The 17937-nt window shown below is 34.7% G+C and overlaps 1 pseudogene; it reads left to right on the top strand.

The window, feature by feature from the left end:
• The first annotated feature begins 3507 nt into the window (after window positions 1-3507).
• LOC101888600 (facilitated trehalose transporter Tret1-like) lies at window positions 3508-16563 on the top strand (annotated as a pseudogene).
• The last annotated feature ends 1374 nt before the right edge of the window (window positions 16564-17937 follow it).

Below are 17937 nucleotides of genomic sequence, written 5' to 3'. Positions count from 1 at the left end.
CCGCGTGTAAACAATATAATTGAGCTGTCACTGGAATAATTTTAACAGCTGTCGGACGAGTGGTTTAGAAATGACAGCAGTATGAAGTTGGTTGCAGTTTTTTAATCTCACCCTGTATGTATAAAATAATCATTTTATTTTAAGATTTCGCTTTTGAAATTATGTCACGGAGCACTGCCCAGATATTACTCTTAGCATTTTGACCAGGGACATATGCCTAATATTAACGCACTCTCTCGTGCTCTCTCCACAGGCGTATCGATTGGCTTCAATTATTTGATCAGGATTTTTTTCTGTTTTTGGTGAAATTTGAGCCCCTAAATATTTTGCGATCATCTCAAAAAGCAAGAGGCCCCTCTGTATCTCCAAATTTAGACTCATCTATATGATTTTCTTGTCTACGATATTTGGCTATATTCGACAACGAAATCAGTATAAAAAGACCTTTTGTGTATTTCGGATATCGCCTGTAGTAATTCTGGTATTTTTTTCACAAAATTAGTGGTCCATTCTACCCGCTGTCCTAAACTCTAACTTCAAGCGAGATTTCGTATCCTTTGGTTTCTATTTGTGACCTTTATAACGCCATTCATTTTTGTTAGTCAATTTAAACCCCTAAATATATTGCGGACATCTTTGAAAACAACAGGCCTAGCCCTTCTGAGCCTAACCCTAACCTTGTGAAAATTTTCGTGAGGATCGGAAGATAATTGCAATATGTATATAATAACCCCAACCTGTGTTGTAGGGTGAAAAAATATTATTTTGTAATATTTTTTCAGTTCAATATTATAAGTCAAATTGAAAAAATCGCATGCGATAAAAATATGAAAAAATAAAAAAATGTCACAAGATACTACAAAATCTATATTAACCTCATTACTGCAATTTTTATGCGATTTTTTATACTTTTATGCCAAGAGGGCATTCTGAATTGACAAAATTTGTCAAAATCGGTCCAGCCATTCTTGAGATATAAGCATTTTAGCTAACATCCCCTTCCTTTGTATATATGTATTGTATATATTTCGCTATATATATCCGATATATTTACTCTCGGAATCTACGTAACGGTCACGATTGACCTCTTCGTCTATTTGTGATTTCGCCGGGATTAAAAATATTCGCGGTTTAATGGAAAAATTGACTTTTATTGAACACAAATATTATGGCCTATTTCACCCACTAAATATTATCCATAATTGCGACCTGTAGAGTGATTACAAATTAACATGGACAGACGGACGGACGGACATACATAGCTAGATCGACTCAGCTCGGCGAGATAGGAAGATCCATATATACTTTCCTATGTGGGAAACCAATATTTCGAGGTGTTACATAATTTTTGGCACAATCAAACTTATAATACCCTCAACACATAGTGTTGTATAATACAAAATTTCTACTCTGTAAGCCCTTTAAAAAAGATTTTTAAATAAAAATTGACCTTTGTAAAATATTCTTTAAAAGATCCAAGACTGTTTCTCAATAAGTTATTTGAAAAATATTTTTAATAAATCTTCGATTACTGCTTAGAATGCCTTTAAAAATAATCCATGATTATTGTTCTATATAACCTTAGAAAAAATTTTCGATTCATGCTTATAAGGGCTTTGAAAAAATCTAAGAATATTGATCTATAAGTTCTTTGAAATATTTCACGGTTATTGATTTTTAAGTTCTTTGAAAAAAATCCAAGATTACTGTTTCATAAGTCCAAAAAAACTACGATTATTTCCCATAAGTTCTTTGAAAAATATTTTTACAAAAATCCGCGATTTTTGTTCTATGAGTCCTTTGAATATTAAAAAAAAAAAAATCCAATATTTTTGCTCCATAAGTCCTTTGAAAAATATTTTAAAAAATATACTATTATTGCTCTATAAGTCCTTTGAAAAATATTAAAAAAAATCTACGATTATTTTAAAAAAATCCACGATTTGTAAAATATTCTTTAAAAGATCCAAGGCTGTTTCTCAATAAGTCATTTGAAAAATATTTTTAATAAATCTACGATTACTGCTTAGAATGCCTTTAAAGAAATCCACGATTCTTGTTCTATATAACCTTAGAAAAAATCTCCGACTAATGCTTATAAGGGCTTTGAAAAAATCTAAGAATATTGTTCCATAAGTTATTTGAAATATTTTACGGTTATTGATTTTTAAGTTCTCTGAAAAAATCCAAGATTACTGTTTCGTAAGTCCTAAAAAACTACGATTATTGCTCCATAAGTTTTTTGAAAAATACTTTTACAAAAATCCGCGATTTTTGTTCTATGAGTCCTTTAATTTTTTTTTTTAAAAAAAATCCAATATTTTTGCACTATAAGTCCTTTGAAAAATATTTAAAAAAAAATCCACGATTATTGCTACATGAGTCCTTTGAAAAATATTTACAAAAAATCCACGATTATTGCTACATGAGTCCTTTGAAAAATATTTACAAAAAATCCAAGATTAAAAAATATTTTTGAAAAATCCAAAATTTTTGCTTAAAAGACCTTTAAAAATGCAAAATTATGAATCTATAAGTCTTTTGAAAAAAAATCACGATTATTACTCTGTAAGTCCTTTGAAAAATATTCTGCAAAAAATCCACAATTCTTGCTCTATGAAGCCTTTGAAAAAATTCACGATTATTGTAAAATATACTTTAAAAATCCACGATTTTTACTCTATAGGTCCTTTGAAAACATGCTTTAAAACTACACCACTACTTCCCTCTGAAAAATATTATTGAGGGTCCTTCCACGAAGATTCTTAACATAATCCACGACCTTAACCCTGTTTTTCCATACAATTGGATATTTTACATTAAATAAAAAACAATTTCATTTTTCAAAACAGAAAAAGTTACATCACGTTTCAAATTAATGTAATTTGGTGAAAAAAAAACTCAACAAATGAAAAGCACAAAGTAAAGTGCCATGTAATCGCCGGTTGTGATTTATTTCAAATATGTCGTTAGACAATTCTAAAATTTTTGTAATTAACGTCAAACCAAGTCATTCAAACCCAAAAAAAAACTTTAAAAGCAATTCTGATTGGTCAACATAGTTGGCTAATAGGCAGGCGGCAGTTGCCGGCGTTAGATACTCCAATGGAAGTGAACGATGTCCAGATAAGATAATACTAAATGGAGAAGACTCGACGTAACAATAGAATCCGTCAGGTTGTGCTCTTCTTCTTCTTCCTGGTCAGTCAGTATTTGGACACAAGTATTTGTTTGGTTACTTGAGGTTTTCTTTGTTGTTTTTTTTTTATTTACATCGAAACATCAGTCGATCGATCGATCGAACGTTTCGTTTCGTTTCAATTCAATTACAATTTTCGATTTCGTCTATTTACATATGTCGAGTATAAGTTTGATTACAAACAGATAAAATAACAGTCACATACGAGAACACAGACACACACACACACATACACATGAACACCTTGTAATACACATTTACTACAAAGGCTGGCTGGTATAAGTGTCCGCCATATCCACTAAACGGAATCTTTAAATTGAAGTGCATCCAAACAATTTTAGTTATTATAGTTTTGCTTTATTGCCTAAGAACAGGTTGGGATCGACGTCGGTGATTCTTGGATGTGTGTGCGCGTGTCAGTGAGCCTGGGAGCAAAATAAACGAAATAAAGGATATTTAATTTGAATAAAGTAAGAAATTATTAAAAATATGCAAAAAAATGTGAATATTATTTTTTTTTTAAATTGATGCTGTTTTTAAATAAATGCAGAACAATAAAATTGAAGAAATTGAAAATCGAATGAAAACAAAGTGTTAGCTACTTTACTCAGATTCAGGAATTAAGTGATAAAATTTAAAATAAAATTTATTTGTGAACCCTAGTTTGCAAAAGGAGAAGCCTTGTGATTGAATATGTAGGACATGTGCAGTAATTAAAGTGAAAGGCTCGTAAAAATGGATTTGATTGGAGCTTCAAATTCATTTTTCTTCTGGTTTATAAATATGCTCCATCGTTTTCCCCATCTCCATTCTTTTTTCTTATCCGCATAGAAATTGTTGTCAATGGGCGTGTCGGCGTTATAAGTCCTTCACAAATTTTCTCGATAAAAATCAACGCATCCTTCGACTTTTTTTATAAAATCTGCGGTTGTTTTTCTCTAAGACCTTTAAAGTATATTCTTAAAAAATAATAAAGAAATAAAATCCATAATGTAAGGAAATATAGAATTCGTCTGTCTTAAAAATAATTACCTAATTCCTTGTAGTCTTAAGCATTATTATTATTCTCATGCCGTTTTTGATATATAGATATTATCCCCACCTGGTATTAGGCATCCTACATCTTCCCATATTCCATGTATTCCATGTATTCACGTTTCGTAATGCATGTAAAAATTGAATTCAAAAATGAGATATGTACATGTGTAATCTATATTATATCCTAATATTAGCTAGACTAAACAAGCACAAGTGCAGTTACATATGAATGCGAAAGTTGATGATCTGCCAATAAGCGGTTCGGCTTCAATAAAAATACGTCACTCCATGTAAATTATATATAATGTCAATCACATAATATTTTCCATTATTTAGAATTTTTATTATACCCTACACCACAAGGTGGTCAGGGTATTATGTCTTTGTGCATTTGTTTGTAATATGGAGAAGGAAGCGAGATAGACCCATAGTTACTTTTGAGGATCTCCATAGAATCACTTTCTGTGTTGATTTATGCATGTCAGTCATTCCGTCAGTCCGTCCGTCCGTCCGTCTGTCCATGTATTCTTGTGAACAAAATGCAGGTCGCATTTATTATCCGATTGAGATGAAATTTTGCATAAACCATTTGTTTGGCCCAAGGACGAACCGTATTGAAATTAGTGATAAACGGTAAAAATTTAGATATAGCTCCCATATATATCTTCGTCCGATTTGCCTTTTATTGTACACCAAACGTGTAATATCAGCCCGAATAGTATGGTATTTTGCACATACACCCAAATTAGGCCTGAAAATAAGTATGCCAAATTTGATCAAAATCGGTTCAGATATAGCCATAGCTCCCATATATATCTTTCATCCGATTTGTTATTTTTGTCCTCCGCAGCCATAATATGCACTCTGTAACAACAATAATTGGGGAAATATATCAAATACAGCTCAGAAATACCTTTGCTAAATTTTATCGAGATCGGTTCAGATTTGGATATAGCTCCCATATATAACTTCGTCCGATTTACCTTTTATTGTGCACCAAACATCTAATATTTGTCCAAATGGGATGAATTTTGGCACTTACGACCGAATTGAGTCCAGAAGCTAGTATGTCGAATTTGGTGAGGATCGGTTAAGATATAGCTATAGCTCCCGTATATATTGTTCATCAGATTTCTAGTATTTGTTACCCACAGCCGTAATATGCACTCCATAACAACGATATTTCAGGAAATATATCATTGCACAGCACAGAAATATATTTGCAAAATTTTTTCGAGACCGCTTCAGATTTGGATATAGCTCCCATATGTGTCTTTTTCTGATTTTTAATTAATTTTGCACCAAATGGGCAATACAAGTCCGAATTTAAAAGATACAAATGCTTCGGCATATTTGGTCCTTTGAACTTTAAATTATAATTATAATCATAGCGTGTATGAGTGAATTCTCCCATAAAAACTTTTAATTGTTACGTGGAGCTCTACTAAATTAGCAAAGTGGTGTAGGGTATCATAAAGTCGGTCCCGCCCGACTTTAGGACTTTCTTTACTGGTTTATTTTCCATTATTTTAGTTAGGATCAATAAAGGAAAAGAGGATATAAATACTGAATTTATTTCAAAATTCATTTTGTATTCCATCAGATTATGGCTATACAGGATGAGATAAAAAAAAGTCAAATGCCATAATTTTTATTTCTTTTTTTTTATACCCTACAACACTATGTGTTGGGGGTATTATAAGTTTGATTGGGCCAAAAATTATGTAACACCTCGAAATATTGGTTTCCCACATAGGAAAGTATATATGGATCTTCCTAGCTCGCCGAGCTGAGTCGATCTAGCTATGTATGTCCGTCCGTCCGTCTGTCCGTCTGTCCGTCTGTCCATGTTAATTTGTAATCACTCTACAGGTCGCAATTATGGCCCTATCTTCACGAAATTTAGAATGTAGGTGGGGCTTGGACCAGAATAGAACCCTATTGCTTTTGGAGATGATCGCCAAATGTTTAGGGGTTGAAATGGACCAAATACTGAAAAAATGTCGGATTTTGCATTAGCTATACAGGTCGCAATTATAGACCAATCTAGGCGAAATTTCGCATGTAGATAGAGTTTAGGGCGGGGAAGAAGCCTACTAATTTGGGTGGTCATCGGATAATATTTAGCGGGTAAAATATACCATATCTTTTGTGTTGAAAAAAATCAAAATTTTTCATTAAACCGCGAATATTTTAAATCCCGGCGAAATCACAAAGCCATCACAAGGTTACTTCTGACCTTTACATTGATGTTATTATCCAACAAATTGGATATATAGCAAGATATGTGCGATCTCTTATATGTCGAGAACGGCTGAACTGATTTCGACAGTTCTCATTAATTCAGAAGGGCCTCTTGGCAGGAAAGAAAAAACGTCTAAAAAAATCGCATAAAAATATCTCTATAAAGATGAAAATATTGATTTTGTAAAATTTTTTCATATTTTTTTCAATTTTGTCATATTTTTGGCATATTTTCATTTTGAATTAAACATTTGGTAATATTTCTACAGCTAACAAAACTAAGTAGTTAGGATATCAGGATATCATTTACAGATCGCATTTATGGCCCGATCCTTACGAAATTTTGCATGGGGATAAGATAAGGGTCAAAATAGAAACCTACTCTTTTTGGAGATGATCGCCATATATTTAGGCGTTGAAATGGACCAAAAAACTGCAAAATTGTCGGCAGGTCGTAATTATCGCCCGATCCTCACGCACATTTGAATGGGGGTTACTGTACATTGCGAAAGCCAAGCAGTTTTGGATGGCCATCCAAAAATATTCAATGTGTGAAGGAGTTTGCCAACTTTTGTAGACAAAATACGAAAATGTCCATTCCAGTGACTTTTTGGAGAATTCACAAATACATGAAAGACGCACTTCCGGCTATTTCGTTAACGCTGATTTCGTTGAAGAATATAGTCAAATGTCTGTATCTCATATAGATGCGTTTCAGTCAAAAACCAATAATAAATGTTAATCTTTTGCCACTTCTGAGAGGTTATAGGTCTTAGGGAAATATTGGTTCCAGATCTAGAAATATTGGTTCCAGAACATCTACCAATAAATTGGAAATGAGCAAATTAGTTTAAGTTGCTATTATTCGAAAATTAGAGAACGAAACCTGATGGTTTTCTTTTATTATTTGTCACAATATCTTGTGGAATTCTGTCGAGTATTTCGCCTATATAAACTGTATGGTTTATTATAGTGTTGTAGGGTATTCAACGGTCGGCCCCGCTCTACTGTAGCCTTTGCTTACTTGTTTTATTTTAATATTTAAGCAAAAAATGTCGGAGATATCATAAAATTTTAGAATAAGTTTAGATTTGGCACGAATTATGGCCTTCAAACGGCCAATGAAACCGTCACACGCTGCCCGAATGTTGCTCTGCGGTTTTTTGACCATTCCCGGCGAAGCGCTTGCTTCAGGTGATCGACACTTTGGTATTTTTTAGTGCCAACCTTGCGTTTCCAAAACACTCCGGACACAATAGTCCAACAGATTGGTATCCGGAGATTTTGGTGGCCATTGTGCGCTGGAAATGAAGCAAGGAACCTCATTTTGTAAAACTTCTTGGGTGGCGCGTGCTGAGTGCGATGGTGCTGAGTCCTGTTGGTGTTGGTCCAAGGTCTGAGGCCAAATGTTTGCGTGCCCAAGACTTCTATTCGGCATTTATTCTGACGCCACGGACGATTAATACGAGCGAAGATCGACCATCGGCTGTTATGGCGGCCCACACCATCACCATGGCCGGTGCTTGATTTCTGGTGGCCAACCGAAGGTGCACATTTTCAGCTAATCTCTTTGGCAAGTAAATGCGATCATTTTGTTTGTTTACAAACTGCTGGACAACGAATGTTGTCTCATCGGAGAAAACCAAATTCGCCAGTTCACCAATTTCGGCGACCACCAAGCAAAGCAACTCTTTAGCTCTTTTGGGCCTATTTTCTTTTTGTTGCGGTGTAAGTTCTTGCACTTTTTGGAATTTCAATTGCTTTACCCCGAGCTCATTTTTCGATATTTGCCGAATTGAATATTACGATATGTTCAGCTCACGAGCCATTTTTCGACCACTGCAACGCGGGTTTCGATCAAGTCGCTACTTTACTATTCGAACCTTCTTTACTTTTCTGCTGATTTTGCTGTTTTCTTCCGTCCACTTCCTTGACGTCGGGCTACTCTACCAGTATTATGGTAACGAGCGATGGTACGAGACACAAAAGATTTATTTACATTTAAATGCTGGAGTGCTCTAACGATAGCCACATGTGATTTTCCAGCCAAATATAAAGAAATCACAATATCACGCTTGAATTCCATCACTTTTTTCTGGAGAATTCTCAGCAAAATGCTTCTGTACGCTTGTAAACAATATAATGAGCTGCCAGACGAGTGGCTTGGAAATGATATCAGTGTGAAGTTGTTTGCAGTTATTTCATCTCACCCTGTATATCTCTGATATCTTTTTCTGTGACTATAATCTATATTCATTAATGGAGAATAATGTTTGTACGTTTGATTGTTGGTTTGTAACTTATAGACTTAAAAACTGCTGAACAGACTTTCCTGAAAAATTTCAAATATACTACAGCATAGCCTGAAAATAACATAGGCTACATAATTTTTTTAAATTACTCTTGGAACTGGGGATATAGCATCAGAATCGGATGTGCTTCCAAAAAATGTCGTTTTTGTATGCACATATCCATTGATCGATTACAAGTTTGGGGTGCGTAACGGAATTTGGAGCAAAAAAAATCGCTGAATTATAGAGAAATCGGTTCAATAATTGTTTATGATGGCCAAACATAAATCGGAGCTTCTATATATTTTTTTGAAATATTGTTACAAATGTTTCTTTTCTGTTATAGTATGTCGAACATAAACGAATGTCACCTATGTTTTCAAGCGTCTTAAACTCATATTTTGGATCACTAAAGATTTTGACCAAATAAAGAAATTAAAAAAAAATTAATTCGCTTCTGTCACGTGTTATTTTAACATTGATTTTTTTGTTTATTACTCTTTTGAGTTAACCTCAATAATGGGGGATTTTTTTTTTGGCAGATGAGTGCAAAAGTCCCCAACCAACAATTCATGCGAAAAGCAAGAATACCACGAAATATCATAATTGGCCTTTGACCATTCTTATGCTAATATGATTTTTATGAACTTGTTTGTCATTTGCATAAAATCACATAAACTTAGGTATCACCAAGTGATAGCCACTAAAATAATATAATTTATGGCTCTTCTTCTATATGTGAAATCTGATACACTGCCACTGCATTTCCAGGAATACAGACCATTTTTTCTTTTTTTTCCAACAGATGTTTTCATAAAGAAATCCAATCGAAATCGCTGCGCTCACGTCCTGATAACCAATCTTCCGATCAGCAAATCGTCGTCTTATATTTTATTCTAACAATGCCCCGCTCAGCTAAATATTCAATATTAACAGTCGGATGATACGATTTTAGAATAATTATTTGACGTTATCAAATGGCTGCTGGAACAGATAGTGCATTTCAGATTATCACCGGTTTTGGGATGAGAATAGGGTCAAGAATTTCCTATGGGTGTGTATTTTATAAAGAAAATGCACTGAGTTGTAATTAATATTAAATAGTAATTAGTATTAAGAAATTTTAGTTGTTAGTCGATTGAAAATTGCCGTATATACACCAAATGCAAATCGGTTGAATTGTTTTCGGGAAGAAAAACGTGTAAAGACTGAGTGATCCAAAACAATCTACCAAGGTGATAAATTATAATATGTTAAACTTTTCATAAATATTAACAATAAATACTTGAGATGGTTGTGCAATTTTCTTCAAAGTCTATTCTTTGAGTTATAATAGCGGATTTTTAAAACCATTTTTTTGCTAGGAAAACAAGAAGTACAATCTTGGTTTGTTTAAGCCTATTTTTTCAAGACTTCTCCGAATATTATTTTGAATGGCCAAAATAAATATTTTTGAGAAATTTTTTGTTTAAATTTTAAAGTATACTTTCCCAACAATAACAAAACTAAAAGAAAGTGACAGGGCTAAAATAACAGATTTTAAATTAGAATCGGTTTGGGTTATAGAATTTTTAAGGACCTTTATAGTCTTTAACATACAGGGTGAGACATAAAAAAATAAAAAAAGTCAAACGCCATAATTTTAATTTTTTTTTTTTTAATTTTATTGAATTAAAGCAAAAAATGTCGGAAATAGCATCAAATTTTAGAATAAGTTCCGATTTGTTTGAATTGGTCACCTATGACACGAATTATGGACTCCAAAGATCAATGAAACCGTCACACGCTGCCCGAATATTGCTTTGCGGTATTTGACCCATTCCCGGCGAAGCGCTTGCTTGACGTGATCGACACTTTGGTATTTTTTAGTGTCAACCTTTCTTTCCAAAATACTCCAGACACAATAGTCCAACAGATTGGTATCATTGTGCGCTGGAAATGAAGCGAGGAACCTCATTCTGTAAAGATTTTTGGGTGGTACGTGCTGAGTGCGATGGTGCTGAGTCCTGTTGGAATGTCCAAGGTCTGCGACCAAAATGTTTGCGTACCCTCACGAGCCATTTTTCGGCCACTGCGACGAGGGTTTCGATCAAGTCGCTTCTTTAATTTTCGAACTCTTTCTGCTAATGTGGTTGTTTTTTTCCGTATACTTCCTTGACGTCGGTCTACGCTAACAGTATCACGGTAACGACCGATGGTCCGAGACACAAAGATTTATTAACATTTAAATGCTGGAGAACTCTAACGATAGCCACTTGTGGTTTTCCAGCCAAATATAAAAAAATCACACTATCACGCTTGAATTCCATCACGAATAACTTTTTTTCTGGAATTCTCACCAAAATGCTTTTGTATGCTTGTAAACAATATAATGAGCTGTCACTGGAATAATTTTAACAGCTGTCGGACGAGTGGCAAACTGAAGTTGGTTACAGTTTTTTAATCTCACCCTGTAAAGGACTTTCAAAGATTCAATAATCGATTTTTAAATAGATTTTAACAGTCTCCTAGAGTTGTAATAGAGAAGATGGTTAAAGGACCTCTAGGAGATATAATCGATGATATTTATAGAAAATCTTAAAAGACGTTTTTTTCTGATAACATGTTTTGTCCGGTTGAGGATTAGGGAATAAGATACTTTAATCGTGGATTATAATAAACAATTTCATTAGACAGTAAGGACACTTCTTATTTTATTTTAAAATTGAAAAATTTTTATAGTGCTTAAGGGAGTCTCAAATCCCGTATTCTTTTAAAAAATATAATGTAATAACGATTGGCGATTTTAATCACATGTTTCCTGTCCTTTTAATATTTTTTTTTTTCAATATTTCGGTTTTTTGTGATTTTTTTAAGGAGTTTACTCTGAAAAAGTCATTGGAGTTATATTTTTAAATTCTTTTAAAGCTTCTTCAGAGCCCTTGTCAAGGATAATACAAAAATATCGTTTTGTTTTCTCTTTAGAGGCCTAATCGTGGTTCTTTTATAGTAATATATTTCATAGAGACTGAATTGTAGTTATGAATTTATTGTTAAATATTTTTCAAAATCAGATTTTTTTAAAAAAATATTATTCAATGATATGAAGAGCACAGATCGTAGACTTCTAGCAAATATTTTAGGCCTATTCGTGTTCTTTTTTAAACACTTTCCAAGGATATTCATATTCCTAATAGTATTTAAAAAAAAAAACATTATCCAAGGATTTTGGAAAAGATGTCTATCAAATATCCTTTACCACAACACCCTTCACTAATGAAACAATTAATCACACCATTCACTCAAAATAATTGCACATCCTGATTAAAAGCAACTTTGTCACTGCCACGTGACAACGCTGACATTATCTTTCCCGTTAACTTGAATTAGCTGGAATTACAAAAGCTTGTCGAATTACAGAGAAAAGTGTGATTTTTCAAATGAGTAATGCAGTTCAAACCCCCAAACCCGTACCAAAGAGTTGAAACTCCCTGCAATTGCATTTGTTAACATTAATCAAAAATGCATTTATTCTCTTCATATCCTCTTCATTGACAACTACTATCACCCACACACTAACTCTCTCTCTCTCTCTTTTGTCTCTCTCTCTATGTTTTTGTTTATCTCTGTAGCTGTGGTTTTAACTACCATTAGCCTGTTCGCTAAATGAGTTCAGACGAACCACAAGTCAAATACCAAGAAGTAAGTCCATTTCAAATAAGTGAAGGATTTACAAATTCCAACGCACGCAGTCACACAATGGAACCCGTCAAAACAGGACGTATTTTTCTGGCAGCTGTTGCTGGTGAGTGGAAGTGAATTTTAGCTTTCGAATTCAACTAACACCAATATATATTTTTATGAAATTTCTTTAGCTAACTTATCAGCCTTTGCCGTTGGCACATGTCTGGGCTGGACCTCACCTGTTACACCAAAACTAAAAACCGAAGATACCTCTGATTCACCCCTGAATGCACCCATCGATTCAACAGATGAAGCCTGGATTTCCTCAATTGTGGCATTGGGAGCTTTGGTTGGTAAGTTTTGAAAATTGTATATTATTACATTATTTTTTAAAGTGTATAGTCCTTGGTCACAATTTTTCCCTTGAACGAAAAACAATAGCCAAAAATTTTATTTAAATATTTGAGGTGTTGGAATATGTCGTACCTTTTTGGAACTCAAATTCTTTTACCCAACGATACTGGTTTTTTATTTTATCCATTGTCTATTCATTGGAAAGTCCCTTTACTACACATATCTTCGTGCATAAAAATGCAGCAGATCGGTTAATATGCCAATTTTTAAATTATGAAGGGATAATACGTTTTAAAGTTTTTTATAATTCGAAACGTGCAGACGGGAGTCTCTGCAGACGAGCTGACAGAGAGTCTCTGTAGACGAACTGGCGGGGAGTGCATATCGATTTATATGGAAATTTGAAAATAGGTCCAACTCTTTATACCCTCCAACATAATATGGAGGGTATATTAAGTTTGTTATTCCGTTTGTATTACGTCTGCAGAATTTTTGGTATTGAAAACGGTCCATGTAGGTCCACGTCTTCGTATAGCCCCCATATAACGGTACCACCCGATATTCAATATTTTTATGATTTTAGAGACATTATTCATCGGAATTGTTTCAAATTTGGTATTTGAAGTTCATAATGGATACTACAGCCTATGACAAAAATTTGTCTGTGCAGGCCCACGCCTTCGTATAGCGTCCATATGGATATGGAAATGGATACTATAGTCTATGACAGAAAATTGTAAGTTTAGGTCCATATTCAATATTTTTATGATTTTAGCGACATTATTCATCAGAATTGTTTCAAATTTGGTATTTGAAGTTCGTAATGGATACTATAGTCTATGACAGAAAATTGTCTGTGCAGGTCCACGCCTTCGTATAGCGTCCATATAATGGTACCTCCTGATATTCGGTATTTTGATAATTCTAGCGATTTTATTCACCGGAATTGTTTCAAATTTGGTATTTGAAGTTCGAAATGGATACTACAGTCTAAGACAGAAAATTGTTTGTGCAGGTCTACGTTTGGTATAGCCTCCTTATAATGGTACCTCCCGATATTCAATATTTTTATGATTTTAGAGACATTATTCATCGGAATTGTTTCAAATTTAGTATTTGAAGTTCGTAATAGATACTACAGCTTATAACAAAAAATTGTCTGTGCAGGTCCATGCCTTCGTATAGCGCCCATATAATGGTACCTCCTGATATTCTGTATTTTGATGATTTTAACGACACATTCACCGGAATTGTTCCAAATTTGGTATTCGGTATTTTGATGATTTTAGCGACATTATTCACCAAAATTGTTTCAAATTTGGTATTTAAAGTTCGTAATAAATACTACAGCCTGTGACAGAAAAGTGTCTGTGCTGGTCCACATTTGGTATAGCCCCTCTTGGTACTCCCTATATTCGGTATTTTGATGATTTTAGCTACATTATTCACCGATTTTTTTTTTCAATGTTTCGCATTTGAATATTGTAATGGCTCTCTCTCCAAATAAAATGTTCAGCATAGGTTCCCTAGTAACCTGATTAACCTTCCTTCTCACGACTTAAAGTATTTTGAGAGTTTTAAATACATATTGATTGCCACACACTGATTTCCGGTTTTTAAGAGCTTCAACTTAAATTTCAGCAGACATTTTTGCATTTTTTTTTTAAATTGTCTAAAATATGTGCCAATTTTGACATAGACCCCATTCACAGGTGCTGGCCTATTTTAATTGTTGTTTAAGATCCTTGCAATATTTCATCCGAATTGGTTCAACTCTATCTCTCTCTCTCTCAGATAGAAAAATTTAATATGAATCCAGATTTTGTCACTAAAAGATACTGTTACTTCTTTCTAAAAATTAGGGTGGTAAACATGTTTATAGAGCAAGCGTTACTCGAATTTCTGTGTAGTTACAGAAGGTTTTGATGTTGTTGGGGGAGGGCGATCGGTATGCTTTACTTAAGCCAATAAGAGAAAAACACAGTGGCATAAAAAACGAGTATGCTCGATATTTTTACTAGCAACATTACTAACGCTCGAATTTGAGAAAAGATTAAACTCGATTCGAGCTGTGGATAAAGTAGCACTAGCCATGTACAGGTTTTTAACCTCCTGATATATAGTTTAAATCTTGGTACATAAATGCACCCAAATTCACAGTTTAGTGGTGATTGAAGGTTATTATACTTCCGTTCTTCAGGTTTTGATTCCTTATTTACTTATTTTTCAAGTCGCCTACATTATTTACAGTAAATATTGATTTTTGCTTTCTTCAAATAAATTGTGGCCAAGGACATAGTTTTACTATTCTTTTATGAAATAATCATTTACAAATCCAATTTTGATTTTTTTTTTTCAATTTCTTCCAGCCCCCTTGTTGCTGGTCCCTTAGCCGATAAATTGGTCGCAAATGGGTGCTACTCTCCAGCTCCGTGTTCTTTGTCATTGCCTATGTGCTCATGATGATCGGGTGGCTCGGTAGTGGTTTTGCTAGTGGCTCGATTGATTCAGGGTTTCGGGGTTGGTTTCGTTATGACCGCCCAGCCCATGTATGTGGGTGAAATAGCCACGGACAGTGTGAGAGGTTGCCACGGGATCCTTATGCAATTGTTTATTGTGTGTAAGTAATGGGCATTTTTGTTCCCAAATTTTAGTGCCCACTCAATTTCTCTCTCTCCCGTTTTTAGCTGGCATCCTCTACGTCTATGCCATTGGCCCCTATGTCTCATATCAAGCTCTACAATGGTGCTGCATCGCCGTACCCATTGTCTTCGATGTGTGCTTCTTTTTTATGCCAGAAAGTCCCTATTATTTGGCTGGTAAGGGTCGCAAAATGGAAGCTTTGAAATCGTTGCAATTCCTTCGCGGTCAAAGTGCTGATGGTGCTCAGGATGAAATGGCCACCATCCAGGCTGGTGTTGAGGAATCAATGGCCAATAAGGGTTCTATTGCCGATATTATTAAGAACCCTGGCAATCGTAAGGCTTTGTTCATTTCTGCCGGTCTCTTGGTTTTCCACAATTCTCTGGCATCAACGTGGTGCTTTCAATTCGCAATCGATTTTCGAAAGTGCCAATACTGGTTTGGATCCTGCCGTTGCCACAATTATGTGGGCATCGTACAAGTGGCTTCGTCTGGCTTAACTCCCATCATTGCTGATCGTTTGGGTCGCAAAGTCATTCTCCTGACATCGGCTGGTATTATGACAGTGGGTCTGGCGGCGTTGGGTGGTTTTTTCTATATGAAACTCGTTGTGGGAGATACTTCCAGTGTCCTGTGGTTGCCCGTTCCCGCCTTGGTGTTTACAACATTGTCTATTGTGTTGGCTTCGGTCCCCTGCCCTGGGCTGTTTTGGGTGAAATGTTCCCGGCAAATGTCAAGTCGATTGCCTCCTCCATTGTTGCCTCCACCTGCTGGATTTGTGGTTTCCTGGTAACCTATTTCTACCCGGCCTTGGATGCCATGGCTCTACTATGCTGCTTTCTGGCTGTTCGGTATCTTCTGTATCGTTGCCTTCTTCTTTGTCCTCTCATTGTCATGGAGACGAAAGGTTTGAGTCTTCAAGAAATCCAAGATCGATTGAATGGTCGAAAATAAGCCGATCGTCTTCATTCGTGGTTGGAGGACGCGTGCGATAGGCGACCGAGTCATTTTTGTAGGATATCGAAATGTATTTGGAGTATTTTACAAATCCACACCCAATATAGTATTGCAAGTAGTTAGTTATGTATAAATAAAAAACAAATAATTATTATGTAAGTGTGTATGTATATTGTTAAGTTTTTAGTTTATATACAATTTACTATCTTATATACACGATATTATATATATATATGCAATAAAAGATTAAAGATGTATGAGTTATGTACGAGTATATTATTTTTAATAAATAATAATAATAAAATAATAAATAATTTGCGTTAAGGATACTAAGAAAAGATCGAGTAAGGGGCGGAACTGCCAAAGGGAAAGTACGTAACGTGTATCCCGCCAGTTAACGATTATGAGTTGAGTGCTTAACATTCAGTATCGCATATTATGTATTTAAATTTCTTTGTTCAGAGACTCACAATATCAAACGCCATAATTTTTACATTTTTTAATTTTTTTTTGAATGAAAGCAAAAATCTCTGAAATAGCATCAAATTTTAGAATATGTTTAGATTTTTTCGAATTGGTCACTTTGGCACGATTATTGCCTTCAAACGGCCAATGGAACCGTCACACGCTGCCCGAATCTTGCTCTGCAGTATTTTGGCCCATTCGCTTGCTTCAGATGATCGACAAATTGGTATTTTTAGTGCCAACCTTGCTTTACAAGCATTCCATTTTATACCTACACCACAAGGTGGTCAGGGTATTATGTCTTTGTGGATTTGTTTGTAACAGGAAAAGGAAACGAGATAGACCCATAGTCCTTTTGAGGATCTGCATAGAATCACTTTCTGAGTTGATTTATGCATGTCAGTCCGTCTGTCCGTCCGTCCGTACGTCCATCTGTCCATGTATTCTTGTGAACAAAATGCAGGGTCGCATTTATTATCCGATTGAGATGAAATTTTGCAAACAACATTTGTTTGGCCCAAGGACGAACCCTATTGAAATTGGAGATAATCGGTAAAAATTTAGATATAGCTCCCATATATATCTTCGTCCGATTTGCCTTCTATTGTGCACAAACGTGTAATATCAGTCCGAATAGTATGGAATTTTGCACATACAACCAAATTAGGCCTGAAAATAAGTATGCCAAATTTTATCGAAATCAGTTCAGATATAGCTATAGCTCCCATATATATTGTTCATCCGATTTGTTATTTTTGTCCTCCGCAGCCGTAATATGCACTATGTAACAACAATATTTGGGGAAATATATCAAATGCAGCTCAGAAATACCTTTGCTAAATTTTATCGAGATCGGTTAAGATTTGGATATACCTCCATATATAACTTCGTCCGATTACCATTTATTATGCACCAATCGTCTAATATTTGTCCAAATGGGATGGAATTTGGCACTTGGGACCGAATTTAGTCTAGAAACTAGTATGTAAAATTTGGTGAAGATCGGTCAGAATAGTTATAGCTCCACATATATATTGTTCATCCGATTATTGTATTTGTTACCGGCAGCCGTAATATGCACTC

Source organism: Musca domestica, unplaced genomic scaffold (assembly GCF_030504385.1).
Source record: "Musca domestica strain aabys unplaced genomic scaffold, Musca_domestica.polishedcontigs.V.1.1 1, whole genome shotgun sequence".
Classification (NCBI taxonomy): domain Eukaryota; kingdom Metazoa; phylum Arthropoda; class Insecta; order Diptera; family Muscidae; genus Musca; species Musca domestica.
Note: the sequence above shows the minus strand (reverse complement) of the source record. Positions and strands in the feature narration are given on the sequence as shown.